This window comes from Eubalaena glacialis, chromosome 14 (assembly GCF_028564815.1).
Source record: "Eubalaena glacialis isolate mEubGla1 chromosome 14, mEubGla1.1.hap2.+ XY, whole genome shotgun sequence".
Classification (NCBI taxonomy): Eukaryota; Metazoa; Chordata; class Mammalia; order Artiodactyla; family Balaenidae; genus Eubalaena; species Eubalaena glacialis.
Window position 1 is genome coordinate 56,326,020 of NC_083729.1, and position 14,567 is coordinate 56,340,586.

The 14,567-nt window shown below is 44.6% G+C and overlaps 1 long non-coding RNA gene across 1 annotated transcript; it reads left to right on the forward strand.

Moving 5' to 3' along the window:
* The first annotated feature begins 2,674 nt into the window (after nucleotides 1-2,674).
* On the forward strand, nucleotides 2,675-9,147 carry LOC133074591 (uncharacterized). Its single transcript, XR_009697205.1, has 3 exons — nucleotides 2,675-3,087; nucleotides 7,449-7,503; nucleotides 8,658-9,147. It is a non-coding gene; the product is annotated as an uncharacterized LOC133074591 (long non-coding RNA).
* The last annotated feature ends 5,420 nt before the right edge of the window (nucleotides 9,148-14,567 follow it).

Genomic DNA, 14,567 nt, shown 5'->3' on the forward strand with positions numbered 1-14,567 from the left:
TGGAGGATGGCCCTTGTCCCATGCCCCTGAACGCCACAATTCCTGGCCCAGAGGTTGCCGGCTGCATGGGCTTTGGCACAGTGAGATGGGGAGATGGAGAGCTCCTCGAGCCCTGCTCCCCCTCCACCTCCCCTTTGTTTTTAAATTATGTTTCCTGCCTTGGCCTGGGACCATGGGCCTGGATGGGTCTGCACTTTCTAAAACAGCACTGTCTAGGCAATGGGCAGGCAACCTAAACAACTGTAACAGGATCTTTGCTTGGCTTGATGCTCTGCTGTTGCAGTCTTGAAATTCTTTACGGTGTTTGAACAAGGGGCTTCACGTTGTTACTCTGCAGTGGGTCCCACAAATTCCATAGCTATTGGATATTTCCTTCTGGGGTCTTGCTAGGGAGCAAGAGATGCAGTCTCTGCCCCTTCCTGATCTCCCAGTGCAGTACTTTTCTATCCTCCTGAATGTGCCAAGACACTACACAGAGATTTTTAACTTAATAGCAACCACTGAACAAATTAAGAGAAGATTATATGCCTCAAATGTAGTATACCTAAAGTGTACATGTATGCATTTGGACAGCCACAAGCACTCCGAAGATAGAATTTCACCTTGAGTGAAGGAAAAGCTAGTGGTTTACCCTAGGCTTCGTGTTTACGATAACCATGATCTTTGTGGATATGGATTGGGTTCCACCCGCCCTTGATGCTGAGTGCTGGTGTGTGGTGGTGAAAAGGGCACTAGACAGGGGAGGAACACCTGGGCTCTGGTTTTCTCCTAGCAGCCCTGAGACCCTGAGTGAGGCTTTTAGCAATTCTTCAGTTTCTTTATAAAACAAAGATAACAAGGCCACGCTTGTCCTTCTATTTTTGAGGCCGTTGAGGGTCTACGAGAAAGCACTGAACAAAGCAAGACCTCGTTGTTGTCTAAATCCGCATAAGGCTAAGGCATCTACCCAGTTCTCACCTTTGTCCATTGTTGCTTTTCTCAACAGTGTTTGAAAGAGTTCCCACTCATTCATTCCTGAACTTCCAGGAACATGGACATTTGTCCATGTCAAAATTGTCCACCCAATGGGCATCTCTTCGGCGCCACCCTCCAGTTTCAGAGTACTCAAATGGCAAGGTGGCAGGTGAGGTGATTATTAATTTCTGCAGGTAGGCAAGCTGATTCTGTGTTATCACAACTCATTCATCCAGCTCCCTGCTAATAGCAGTGAATGACTGGCCCAACGCAGGGACCAGGCAGCCGGAGGAGCAAAAGAAAACATTCCAAGGTCCAGGAGTCACCAGGTCCCAAATTGGTTGTCCTGCTGCCAGACTCCAGCAGGTCCTTAAGTTCTCTGAGCCTCGGGTTCAGTGTCTGTAGTGTCAGGATAATTCCCACAACCTAGAGTCACTGGGAGGATTAAATGGCTATAACGTGAAGGCACTGTGTTAAGCACTCTGCAAATAGGAGATTAATGGCAACCATTTCTTCCCTCTAGCCAGTGGATTACCAAATGCTCCCCCGTCCACTCCTGGTCCTCTATGTTCCTCTAAAGAAAACCTTGCAATTCTCTTCTGCCTTCTTCATTACCCAAAAGGGGCCTTTTGATGAAAACGTTCCTAGCACGTCACCTCTTGGTCCCCCCCATCAATTGCTAACTGTGACTCCGGCAGCTCCAAAAATAAATGGCGGTAGTGGGCGAATAACTTAGATGTTTTTTGATCTGACTATCAGGGTGTTATCAAAGTCTACTGGATTGTTTCCAGAATAGGGGGTATCACGGATTCAGGGCTTTAATTTAATGACATTGCTGAAAGAGCTAAATACCCGCATCCCGGTCTCTCCCACACAACCAGTGAAACAAGGGGCAGGCAAATCAAACCAAGGGTGTCTCGTACAGCGTCAAAAGTAATATTGATCTGCTCACAACTTCACGCTAACCCAGCGGAGCCCCCAACAGGACCCCCACCTACCCGCCTCTCAACCGGAGTCCGGAGCCGGGGATCACCCCCTCCCAAATCCTCCTCGCCAGCCGCCTGGAAAGCCTGGAGCCCGGAACCAGAGAGACCCTCGGCGGCCGCCGGACGGGCATGCTCAGTAGACCCGCAGGTCTCCTTTAAGTCGGAAGCCGGCCGCGGCCCCCGCCCCCTCCCGCCCCGCAAGGGCGCGGGGAGAAGCGGACATTTTCTCCTTTTCAGCAATCTGCTCTTTCTTGTCCTTCGCCCCCGCTCTGCGTCCTCCCACTTCTCGCCCGTCGGGGTCCGGTAGGGCGGGGAGTGTAGATCTCCCCGGGGTGGGCTGGTGATAATCAGTCCCCTTCCCCTCCCGGGGGTGTGGGGGCGTGGGATAGGGGGTGATTGGGGGAGGACTCCACTGTGCTCTAAGGTTTGTGCTGCCCGGCCGCGGCCCGCAGGAGCCCCCCTACTGCCGCGGCGCCCCCCGCTCCCCGCCCCGCGAGGCGGGCGCAGCTGCGTCCCGCCTGTCCTCACCTCACCCCCATTCTGCCCCTTAGGTATTTCTCAATGACCAGCGCTCGGAGGACACTTCCGACCCGGGAGGGAGCGGGTAGCATTAGCTCCCGCTTTATCAGTTCCTTCCGGCCTGCTGGGAGCCCAGCCCTGCGCTCAGTTTGGCCGCGCCCGGGTGCTTTTATTATTGTTTAAATAAGCAGTCGTGTGTGCCAGGGTGTGCCAAGCGACTTTGCAGCCTGGCTGCCTCCCCCCAGACCCGCCGGCCGGAATGGAAACCCAAGCTCTCTCGTAATGAAGGGGATGATGCAAACTTAGAAACTGACCTGGCACCCGGGAATGGTGCCCCACCCCCACCCTTGGCGCGCGGCGTCCCAGTCCGGGCATGAATGGCTGGAGCCCGATTGCATAATCGGCGCGGTATATATAGCCGGCGGGCAGGCTGCTGACGCGCTCCTGCGTCCTGTTATCGTGAATACTTCATCGCCGATGGCGTTGGCTCCCGGGTCATTTTCCCTTTCAGCTGTAAGGCTGGGATTTTAAATAGCAGAGATGAAAGGCTCTTGTCCCTGCCTCCCTCCTCCCTTGAGTTCATGTATTATGAATGAAACCTCGCTGCTTCCTGAAATCCCTCCTTCAGGTAGGAGAGAGGCTCAAAGTCAAGGGTCGAGGCAGCGGTCCACCGAACCTCGTGTGTGTGTGTGTGTGTGTGTGTGTGTGTGTGTGTGCGCGCGCTCGCATCCGGGAGAGAGAGAGAGCAAGAGGTGATTGACAGGACTGGGCAACCTTCTTGTTGAGAAAACGTAACCGCTTAGGGTTTGCCCCTGGAGTTTCAGTTTACAACTCTACAGCCTCAGTTTATGAGTAGATTACGCAAAGGGTCTTTTCGGCTGTGGCTGCTCGCTCTCCCTCAGAAAGCCTCGCTTCTGTAGAAGTGCTGTTTCATTCGGAGGAGCTGGTTCCCTTTCCCCTCGGAGGCAGCAAACATCCCCGACTGTAAAAGCCCTGGGGACATTTGAGGTCTGGGAGAAAAGCAGTGCAACGGGTGTTTAGCCATTCTCTTGTTCTAGAACTCTTCTTAGAAGCTTCAGCTATGTCCAAAGATGAGGAAGTATAAAAACTTATTCTTTCCAACTGTATTTCACAAATATGGGGTCATTTTAAAGACGACAGTATGCAGAGGGGTTTTTTACCCCTTAAACACCAAGTTTCAACTTATTTTCTCAAAATAAAATGACTGGTTCTTCATAAATGCATTTCTGGCATGTGAAAGGCAGTGGTCTGGTCATTATTTTTCAAACTGGAGGCCCATTCCTCCAACCTGCATTTAAAGTGCCAGGTGCTTTGTGAGGCTATGGGGATACAGTGGTCAATGAACCTCCTGCCCTCTAGGGTTTCAGTCAGGTGGGGCAACAGTCCCGTAAAGAAAGCATTAGGACAATGGCATAACTGCTCTAAAACATGGGGTAAGCAGGAGAAAAAACAGAGGTCAGGGAAAGGAAGGCTGCCCAGAGGAAGGGGTGTTTGAGCCAGATCTTGAAGGAAGGCGAGAGGGCGTAGATAACTGACCCAAAGGCCCGAAGGTGTGACAGTGTGGGGAGCCAGGGTCCCAGAGAGGCCGAGGAGAAGGGCAGGTCAGGGAGGCAGCAGAGACCATGCTAAAGGAGGTTAGACTCTCTTGAAGTCTTGGAACCTTTTGCAGCAGGTTCACAGCTGAGCTTTGTCCAGTCCCAGCTATTTTCAGGGGCCACTATAGTTATGCAAATATAAGGTAAGTGGGCATCCATTGTTTGGGGGTTTGCAAACTGATAGCCCCTGGGTCAGATAAGGCCCCAGATAAATTTTGTTTTGCCTGATTTTTAAAGAAATCAAGCTAACAGTTTGAAATCAGAATATTTCACATAAAAATCAAGATTTTTAGCTCCTCCTGAAAAACCTCCAAAGATGTGGGGATGGTGAGTGCCAAATTCTTGCTTGGTAACAGTTGATTGCAGCAGAGTGGTTGTTGCAGAGTCTGTCGGGCTTCTGGCTCCTGTAGGCATTTGAGTTTTTGACCTCAGACATAAAAGAATCCTTTATGACTGGATCACCGCCCCACTCTGAGACCCCAGGTAGGCAGAGCTTGGCACTAGGTACACAGCATTTTAAATGAGGAGCCTCTGGCCTCTTGGGAGGAAAGACACCAATCTTCAATCTCCTACCCCAAGACTCTCTATTATAAATTAGGCCAAACAAGGTGGTTTAGAATGGGCTCAGTCATAGCCCAGTGGCAGGGAAGCAATGAGGCCCCTAAAATAACAACGCTTATCCGCTGCTCAGGCTCTGTTTCTGGGGAACTCAACCTAAGATCTCTGCCAACAGGGCAGGTGAGGTTCAAGTGATCTACTGGAAAACTCCCCAAATGGGATCATGTTTGTACCCTAAATTTATGGAGCAGCTTATATAAGTTACATAACCATTTTAAGCAGGGAATGCTAGACTCAGACTTACATTATTAATAGATTACTCCAGGCATGGAGGAGGGTTTGCAGGAAGCAAAGCAAAGACTGGTTAGGGAGAAATTTTCTTCTTCCACGACAGAAATAACAATGCATGACAAAGCACAGTGGCATTAGCCATGGAGAGGGAAAACTAATTCCAAAGACACAGATGGGATGGAAATGACTTGGCTTTATGATCTATTAGATATGGAGACTAATGGAGAGGTCTGGGATAACTTCCAAGTTTTTGACTTGGGAAATTGGATGGATCTTAGTGCCTTTGACATGATTAGGGTAACAGGAGGAGGGCTTGATCACCAATAGATAGTTGCTACCACTCAACTCTGAGACCCACAAAATAGGTCAGGGATTGAGGGATACAGGGAGGCCAGAACATAGGAAAGCAGAACCTAGAGATGGAGATGGAGGGACAGTTCCCTGAGGACATCAGTTGAACAACTGGATTCAACCTTTCCTGAAGCTTGAGGATGATCTGGACTTTTTAGATCAAGTTGGGCTTCTGTCACTTATAGCCAAAAAAATTCTAACTACCAAAATAGAAAGCCATATTTAGGATAGTGAAAAAGATTGAGAGGAGCTAAGGAATGGAACATAAGGGAATTTTAGAATGTATGTTTGCTGTTTGCAGTTTAACATAGGGACATCTGGGGTCAGTGCCAGGGAATTTCATAGAGATTCTGATTTAATAGAACAAATTTCTCCCAGGAAGTTAGTCAACATTTTATGAGTTGTACCAACCTCTCTTTTTGGCCTTAGCATCCCATTGTCACCACCTTATTTCACATCTCCAGCTCCCTTCTCACTCTTAATATCATGCCTCATTTTTACTACCTTTATTCCCCAGCCCCTTTCTTCTGTAAAGCTCATAACTGAGAAAGGATGCTTGATAATATAAGAGAATATGAACTTTTAGAATTGGAAGAAAATTAAAGATCATATGTTTGTGGCAACCAAACATTTTACCCAAGCTTTTTGGAATGGGTAAAAGGAAAAGAGGAAAACAAAACTCAGTAAGATATGGTCCCTGTATCAGTTAGCTTTTGCTGTATAACAAACCACCACAAGGGACTTCCCTGGTGGTCCAGCGGTAAAGACTCTGTGCTTCAACTGCAGGGGGCTCAGGTCTGATCCTTGGTCAAGGAACTAAGATCCCACATGCTGTGTGGCCAAAAGACAAACAAACAAACAAACAAAAGAAAACACAAAACTTTGTGGCTTAAAACAATAAACATTTTATTATCTCTCATGCGTGTCTGGTCTTTAGACCAGGTGACTGTTCTGGCCTCAGCCAGCTCAGCTGGGGCTGGATGATCTAGGATGGTCTCTTATGTATCTGGTGATTGGCAGGCTGACTGGTCTAGCCTGAGCTGGACTAGCTCATCTCTGCTTCATGTGATCTGTTATCTTCCAGCAGACCTGCCCAGATTAGATCACATGGCAGTGGTGGCGGGGTTCCCAGATCAGCAAGAGGGCAAACCCCAAAGTACATGCATTTTTCAAGCCTCTGCTTGCATCACATTTGTTTATACTATCTCATTAGCCAGAGAAGTCACACAGCCAACGCAGAGTCAAAAGTCAAGAAGCAGGGAATTAGACTCTCCTTCTTGACCAGAAGAGGAGCAGAGTCACGTGGCAAGGGATGTACATACAAGGATGAGAGGAATTTGTAACCATTTTAATAGTCTACTTCAAATTTCACAATTAGAGAAGGATATTTGTAATAATATACATTGATCACATATATAAGTGCTGTATATTTATACAAATATATGATAAATATATTAGAAAATATACTCTAAGCATATATCTATATCATATATTTTAATATAAGTATTATATGTTTATATATAGGTATACTATTTATGTATAGGAGTACTATTGATAGAATTAACTTCTGCCTTTACAGTCACTGATTTATGGCCAAAGTAACTAAAACTGCTTAATGTTTAATAGATTTGTTCATGCTATAAAACTCTTCTCAATAATTTAGTGAGTAAACTTATTTCAAACTTATTATGCTTCCCCTTCTTTCTTAGCATGAAAATCCTGTCTCTGGTATGCCTTACTTCTTAAAATAGGTATATTCCTAAAGAGATCTAGGCAATTGAAATGTTTGTTAAAAAAACAAAGCACATATAAAAAACACTAGGAAAACTTAACTATTTAAGATTGCTATAGATTGAATAATTTGGAAAAGCAAATAATCATCCCTTAATTTGTTCATTATATTAACTCAGATTTTATATATCATTTTGGAATTAAAGCAAGGCTCACTCGTATGCTTTTTTGATGGTAGCAGAGGTGGTGCTTTTGATGGGGGAAATGATGGTGGAGATGTTGAGAAGTAGTGGTGAAGGTAATAGCAGGGATGGGGTGGAAGTGATGGTGTGGTGATAGTGGTGGAGGTGATTATGGTGATTATGGAAATAATGGTGGTGGAAAGATCTGAAATAGAAACTTTCAGTTTGCTGCAAGAGTTTCCCTGTGGTCCTCTTACCAGATCCCAGATATACAGACAGCTGGGCAAAGGCATTGAAGAAAGGACCAGAAAAACAGTAAGTCAGAGAAGAGAAGCAGATAAAATGTAGGATGAGACACCCTGTAGGCCAGGCAATTTCCCATGATGCCAGGAGGGGCAACCAAGTACTCTTCTTCCAGGCCTCAGTCGGGTATCACTTGCTTTGCTCCAGGGAGGCTTCTCTCCCCTCACCTTAGTTGGGCTAGGTGCTCCTCCCATGTGTACCCTCTTCTTCTGTCCTAACGCTCTTTACACCTTTTGTAATTTGATATCTGCCTATCTATATTCCCTCCCAAGCTCACTGAGAGCAGAGACCATGTCTTTGTCTCTCTTACTGAATAGAGAGTCACTCTGACACATAGTGGGTACCCTGTAATACTTACTGAGTAAATGAATGACAAGTCACCATGGTTTGCCTTCTTTCTTTCCCTCTAAAAGTGCATTTTGCTCCATGGCATCAGAGAAAGTGCCCTTCTGATGACTTCTTGCGTGTTGCTGGCCCAGCTTTCTGATTTCAGATACGGGCTGGGAAGGTCCCCAGTTGAACAGTAATATAAAATCTTGGAGTACTAGAGTTCAAAGGACATTAAAGGACCACCTGTTTTAAGATGAGGAAACTGGGGACAAGATAAGCCAAGTGACTCCGTTAAGATGACACAGATAGTCAGGGTCACATCCAGAACCGTACCTCAGGAACTCAAAGTCCAAATTCCATAACTAACGTGCCTTTGTTGGAATAATACCAGATGCACCCTTGGCGCTTATTTCTAGTTACGGTGATAGGACGCACTGTTGTGTATCGATGTTGAAGCTCGTTCATGAAGGAGAAAATGAAGACTTGCTTTTGGCTTTCCAAAGACTACTCAGGCAGCCATATATATATAAAATATATACGTAGGCCACGCCGCGGGCCTTGTGGGATCTTAGTTCCCTGTCCAGGGATTGTACCCGGGCCGTGGCAGTGAAAGGTGAAAGCCTGGAATCCTAACCACTAGGCCATCAGGGAACTCCCAGGGAGCTATATGTTTTTTTCTTGCATTATGGCTCCCATTAAATTCTACTGCACACCGCTGTTCTAGGGCAATGATGGTAAGCCCTTTCTCTAGTTCTTGGTTTAGTGGTGGCTATGGTTTTTTCTTTTGACTGAGCATTGTTTTTTTCCTTGTTTCTCCTTACACTGAACTGTCACAGGGTGACCAATAAAATGCAAGGAGATGTCTGCTAGGGAAATACTGGAAAAAATTTGAATCCCTGAACAAAAGAGAGATATGGGGTGAGAGGGGGTGCTCCCGTCTCCCCCCGCCCCCCCGCTCCTGCCCTCAGAAGTTCTTGTGTGAGACCGTGATGTTCAGCACTACCAGGAGAAGAATGCCAAGAAAATCAAAGGAGAGCTGACTGAGAATCCTGGAATTGCTGAGCTACTGAGTCGACCAGACTTGCAACCCACCTACCTCTGGACTTCAGGTTATGCGAAATAGCACATCTTTATTGTTTAAGCCCCTTTTTACCAGTGTCTTGTTACTTGCGGTCAAACTAAGTGATTCACACTGTATTCATTCGTTGTATGCACAGAACTCCCTGTTTTAAGGAAATCCCAGTGTTTCAACAGCAGGTGTCTGGTTGGTTTGCCACTTGCAGAAGAGGACTAACCAACAGAGTTAACTTCTAGACACATCTCTTTGAGATGTCATCTGCTAACATTTGTAGGCTAAGAAATTTTTGTTGCTATTCATGTAACAACCAAACACTGACAATCTAAAAAACATAAAAACCTCTAGCTTATAAGCACACAGGTCGTATGCTCGTAATATGTGGTTAAAACTCAATGGTTTTGTTCCATTGTTATTTGTGATTATAAGAGTAAGCCCTTGGACTGCCCTGTTGGTCCAGTGGTTGAGACTCTGCGCTTCCACTGTGTTTGTGGGGGGGGGGGATGGCATGAGTTTGATCCCTGGTCAGGGAACTAGGATCCCACATGCTGGGCAGCGTGGCCAGAAAAAAAAAAATTTTAAATGCAAAAAAGTATAGCAAGGAAAATAATATCCCAGTAATCCCACCTCCCAGGTATAACCCCTGATAATATTCTGAATGTGTATCTTTATAGACTTTTCCTCTATGTGTAGTGTATATTTTACTAAAATATAGTGTATATTTTAATAAAAATAAGATCATACTAAACATACTCTTTTGTAGACTCTTTAAAAAGACCTCAGTAATAATATGCATGTGTTCAGAATCCTAAATGTCTCATACACGTTTTCCAGAAAGCAGCTATGAGTTGATATCATTCTCTTTAGTCTTAATGTACATATGTATAGATGTAAAAATAGTTGGCAAATAGTTGACAGCTGGCAAAATAGCTTCATATAAATTATTTTATTCTTTCGAGCCCCTGCTGTAACCCATCTAAACTAGTACCTTAGCATTTATAACAAATATTGAACCTATTTGAACTAGCCTTTTTCACCAACTAAATCATAAATTCCTGGAGGGGATAGGGAAAGCAATGACCAAATTAACTAAGTTCTAAACACATATCTATATCTATCAGAATGTATAGTGCATGCAAAGTACTCAGTACATGTTTATAGAATGAACAAAAATGCCTGTACTGTTTTTGTTTTGCGATTACAATAAATATTCTGTAGGCAAGTTTACATCGCTGTTTGCATTGAAATTCTCATTTTACACCAGTTAAGATGACACAATGATTAACATCACAAAAGAAACAAACATTGGACTTCCCTGGTGACACAGTGGTTAAGAATCCACCTGCCAATGCAGGGGACACGGGTTTGATCCCTGGTCTGGGAAGATCTCACATGCTGCAGAGCAACTAAGCCTGGGCACCACAACTACTGAGCCCACACACCACAACTACTGAAGCCCGCACGCTCTAGGGCCTGTGTGCTGCAACTACTGAGCTTGAGTGCTACAACCACTGAAGCCCGCGCGCAAAGAGCCCGTGCTCTGCAACAAGAGAAGCCACGGCAATGAGAAGCCCGCGCCCTGCAACAAAGAGTAGCCCCCACCTGCTCGCCGCAGCTAGAGAAAGCATGCGCACAGCAACAAAGACCCAATGCAGCAAAAAATAAATAAATAAAACAAAAATAATAATAATAATAAGAGTTGTGTTTAAAAGAGAAAAAAGAAACAAACATTACTTTATTATCACCAACATCATCGTAAATCTTTTAATGGTCCAGACTTGAAGATTCTGCCTGAAGTCTGTCTTCTAGTTCTGGACTCGAATTTTAACCATGGATGTTTTACCCAACACCAGACAGCTTAGAGTTGAGCAGAAAAGCCATCAGATACCCCAATATATCAAACCTGATATTTTTGGTTAGCAGATTTTTAAAAATTCAGGTTTAGTCATTTCTGACTAAATGTGTTCATTTTTATCTCAGTACTTGCTGTCCCATAGCTGTATAATCTCTACTTTCCTATTTCTTCTTCCTCATTTCCACTCCCTCCTAAACCTACCATAGCCTAGCTTTTGTCCTCACCACTTCACATAAGCTGCTCCGAGGTTAGGTCACTTTATCTGATTGCTAAATCTGACGATCTTCCTTCAATATTGATTTGTCACCTAACCCTGCTGACCACTTCCACCTTCTTGAAAATCCTCCTCCAGCAGCTTCCACAACCCCAACTTCTTGTTCCTCTTTACCTCTCTGTTTATTCATTTATTCAGCAAAAAATTTTACTGAGTACCTGTGTTAAGTGTTATTGTAAGAGTGTGCAATAATGTTAATAATGCTGGCATCTTCTGAGAGCTTTCCAAGGGCCAGGCAATGTTTTTAAATTTTAAACACTTTACATATATGAACTCAATCTCACCAGAGCAGGGGCTAAAACCTTTTTCTAAACAATAAATATTTTCTTAAAGGTAAATAGTTTTGGCTCTGCAGGCCCTGTGATCTATGTCACAACCACTGATCTCAACCACTATGGCATGGAAGTGGCCACAGACAATACATAAATGAATGGGTGTGGCTATGCTCCCATAAAATTTTGTTTACAAAACAGGTGGCTCAATTTGGCACAAGGGCTATAGTTTGCCAATCCCTGCTCTAAAATCTAATATAAGTTCTGCTGTGGCAGGAATTTTTTTCTGTTTTGATGTATAATAGATAGGAACTATTTGGTGAATGAATACTCTCCTTCTAAGAGAGGAACTACATATTTTAATCTCCATTTTACAAATAAGGACACTGAAGCACTGAGGTTAAATAACTTGCCCAAAGTCACCAACTGGTATGTGACAAATCCAGGATCTGAACCCACACAAGTCTGACGTCAGAGCCTGTGCTCTTAATCACCGGCTCCAGAGCCGTGGCATGGAGGAGAAGGTCGGCAGCTATTCCCACGGGAGAGCAGAGAAGTTATTTTAGCTGGACCTTGAAGAGTGAAGAAGAATTCACCAGGAAGAAGTGAAGAGGGAAGGGAGAGGCTTTGCATGCTAGGATGTAGAAACTGCAAGTACACACAAATGCCTGACACAAAATGGCATTATGAGCAAACTGGCAGCCAAGGAAGAAATTTGCTTAGGGAATGCATTCACTTTTCAGTAACTCACATGTCTGGACACAGGGTGTAAGGTGGAAGGTGGTGCAGATGTGGCTAAAGAAGTATGCTGAGGGCCCTTGTGTGAACGAATTTGGATTTTAACTTGGAGGCAGATGGGCTACAGAAGTGTTTTGAGCCTGGGGAAGAATGACCGTATTTGCATTTTAGATCCATTTTTTAAATTACATTTTATTTTAAAATTAGATGATACATGAATATTGTACAGCAAACAAAAGCTGAAAAGGTCTTCCTCTTGCCCATCTCCAGCCTTTCAGTTCGCTGTCCCAGAGGCACCCACAGAGTCCAGTTAGAAAGAAGACTTCCTCTGTAGTTGGAAGGATGGATTGGGTTGTTGGAGTGAACTGGATGTTTTATTAATTAAATTAATTTAATTAGTAAAGTTATTAGTAAATTGATTTAATTTTTCTCTTTAGGGTGGATGATAATGAAAAAAGGTTGAGGAAGACTGACCTACACTTTTTTTTTTTTTTTAAAGAGCTATTCTTTTTTTTTTTTATTAATTTATTTATTTATGGCTGTGTTGGGTCTTCGTTTCTGTGCGAGGGCTTTCTCTAGTTGCGGCGAGCGGGGGCCACTCTTCATCGCAGTGCGCGGGCCTCTCACTATCGCGGCCTCTCTTGCTGCGGAGCACAGGCTCCAGACGCGCAGGCTCAGCAGTTGTGGCTCACGGGCCTAGTTGCTCCGCGGCATGTGGGATCCTCCCAGACCAGGGCTCGAACCCGTGTCCCCTGCACTAGCAGGCAGATTCTCAACCACTGCACCACCAGGAAAGCCCTGACCTACGCTTTTATAAATAGTTCCTCTATTAAATCCTCTTCAAATGACTCAAGTTGTATGCATCTATTTCTGCCCATGTGCCAAACTGATAATGGATAGTGAGGCGAGGATGGAGGATGGTTATCCACATGGTACATGATCATAGAAAAAAGGCAATGTAACATCTTGGTAGTAAGCACTGCCTGCTGGGATTAGAATCCTGGCCCTGCTGTGTGACTTTAGGGGATAATAATGGTACCTATCTCCTAGAGGTCGTGAGGATCTCACTCTCTGTGTGTTAGCTATTGTTCCAAGAGTCAGATGATAAGAGCTTCAAAGGAAGGGGTGGGGGTTTTGCCAGAGGGTGGAAGAATAAAGGTTTAGAAGTCAGACGGAGGAATATGGAGTGTGCCAACACCACTTCCCATACCCATGGGTGTGGGAAAATGAGTAGTATCCTTTCTAGAATTCAACAAAGGAAGAAAGTTCCTTAGGGAATACATTCACTTTGCTGTTAAGTCAAGGAAGGGGCTAAAAGGTTAAAGGTGAAAAGAAGTTTATTTACAATTGAATGGAGGTTCTGGGGCCTAGAGGAAAAGGCCTGAGAAAGGAGAGGGCACAAGGTGGAAAGAAAGCCCAGAGCAGGATGGCAGATTGGAGATTAGGGTAAGGGAGAAGAGACCCAGCTGGAGGCAGGGCCACTGCATATGACAACTCTGGGCTGAGCAGGGCAGGGAGTGGACAACTATGGTCATATCTAACCAGCTGCCTATTTTTGTAAAGCCCACGAGCTAAAAATGGTTTCTACATTTTAAAAATTGCACTTGCCAATAATGCACGAAACTGATATGAAATTCAATGTCAGTATTTATAAACAAAGTTTTATTGGATCACAGCCATGCCGATTCATGTACCTATTGTCTGTGGCTGCCTTCACACTTCAGTGGCAGAGTTGGGTAGTTGCAGCAAAGACTGAATGGCACACACAAGCTGAAAGTATTTACTATCTGGCCCTTTATAGAAAAACTTTGCCGGCCCCTGCTCTGGTAGGTCATTCATAGTCAACAATATGAATGGCAACGCTGGAGTTGTGCAACACAGGGCCCTGGCCCTAGGAGTACTCATTTTGGATGGTGGTAAAGGATGACAGTGAGGAAATGCATGGATGGAATTACATGGCCTCGAGGCTCTTTTTGGAATGTGGGCACAAAGTTGTTTTGTTAGAACAAAGCAAGAACAAAGTTGTTTTGCTAGAATCCACGTTGTCCGCCTGGATTCAAGCCACCAGCTCTTGGATGGTGAGGGGCTAGGTGTGGTAGACACAACTGGTTGCCCACACAATCTCCATTTCTCCTCTTGCTCCTTACGAACAGAAGCCTGATTTTATCAAGGTGTTAATGTGCCCTTTTAAAAACAATCCTCTCAAATAAGAAAAGTGCTCAAAGAATGATGGGAACATGTCAAAAGACACAGAAGTCAGCTTATAAAGGGGCTCCTAAAGGCTAATCTGCAACAATTTGAGCATCAAAATATGTAAAGAGGGTTGTTGATTTTAACTCATTGAATAGACTGGGAATCCATGAGTTCAGACTGAAAAACAGATGGAGGAAGAAGAAAAGTTCTTCTATAGGGTAAAAAGAAAAATAATAAACTATAGAATGAATGACAGAATTAGAAAATCACTATTTTGCAATCACCTTTTTATTCTGTCAGGTAAGAGCATCAGTGAATGCTAAAATTAACAGGTGAAAA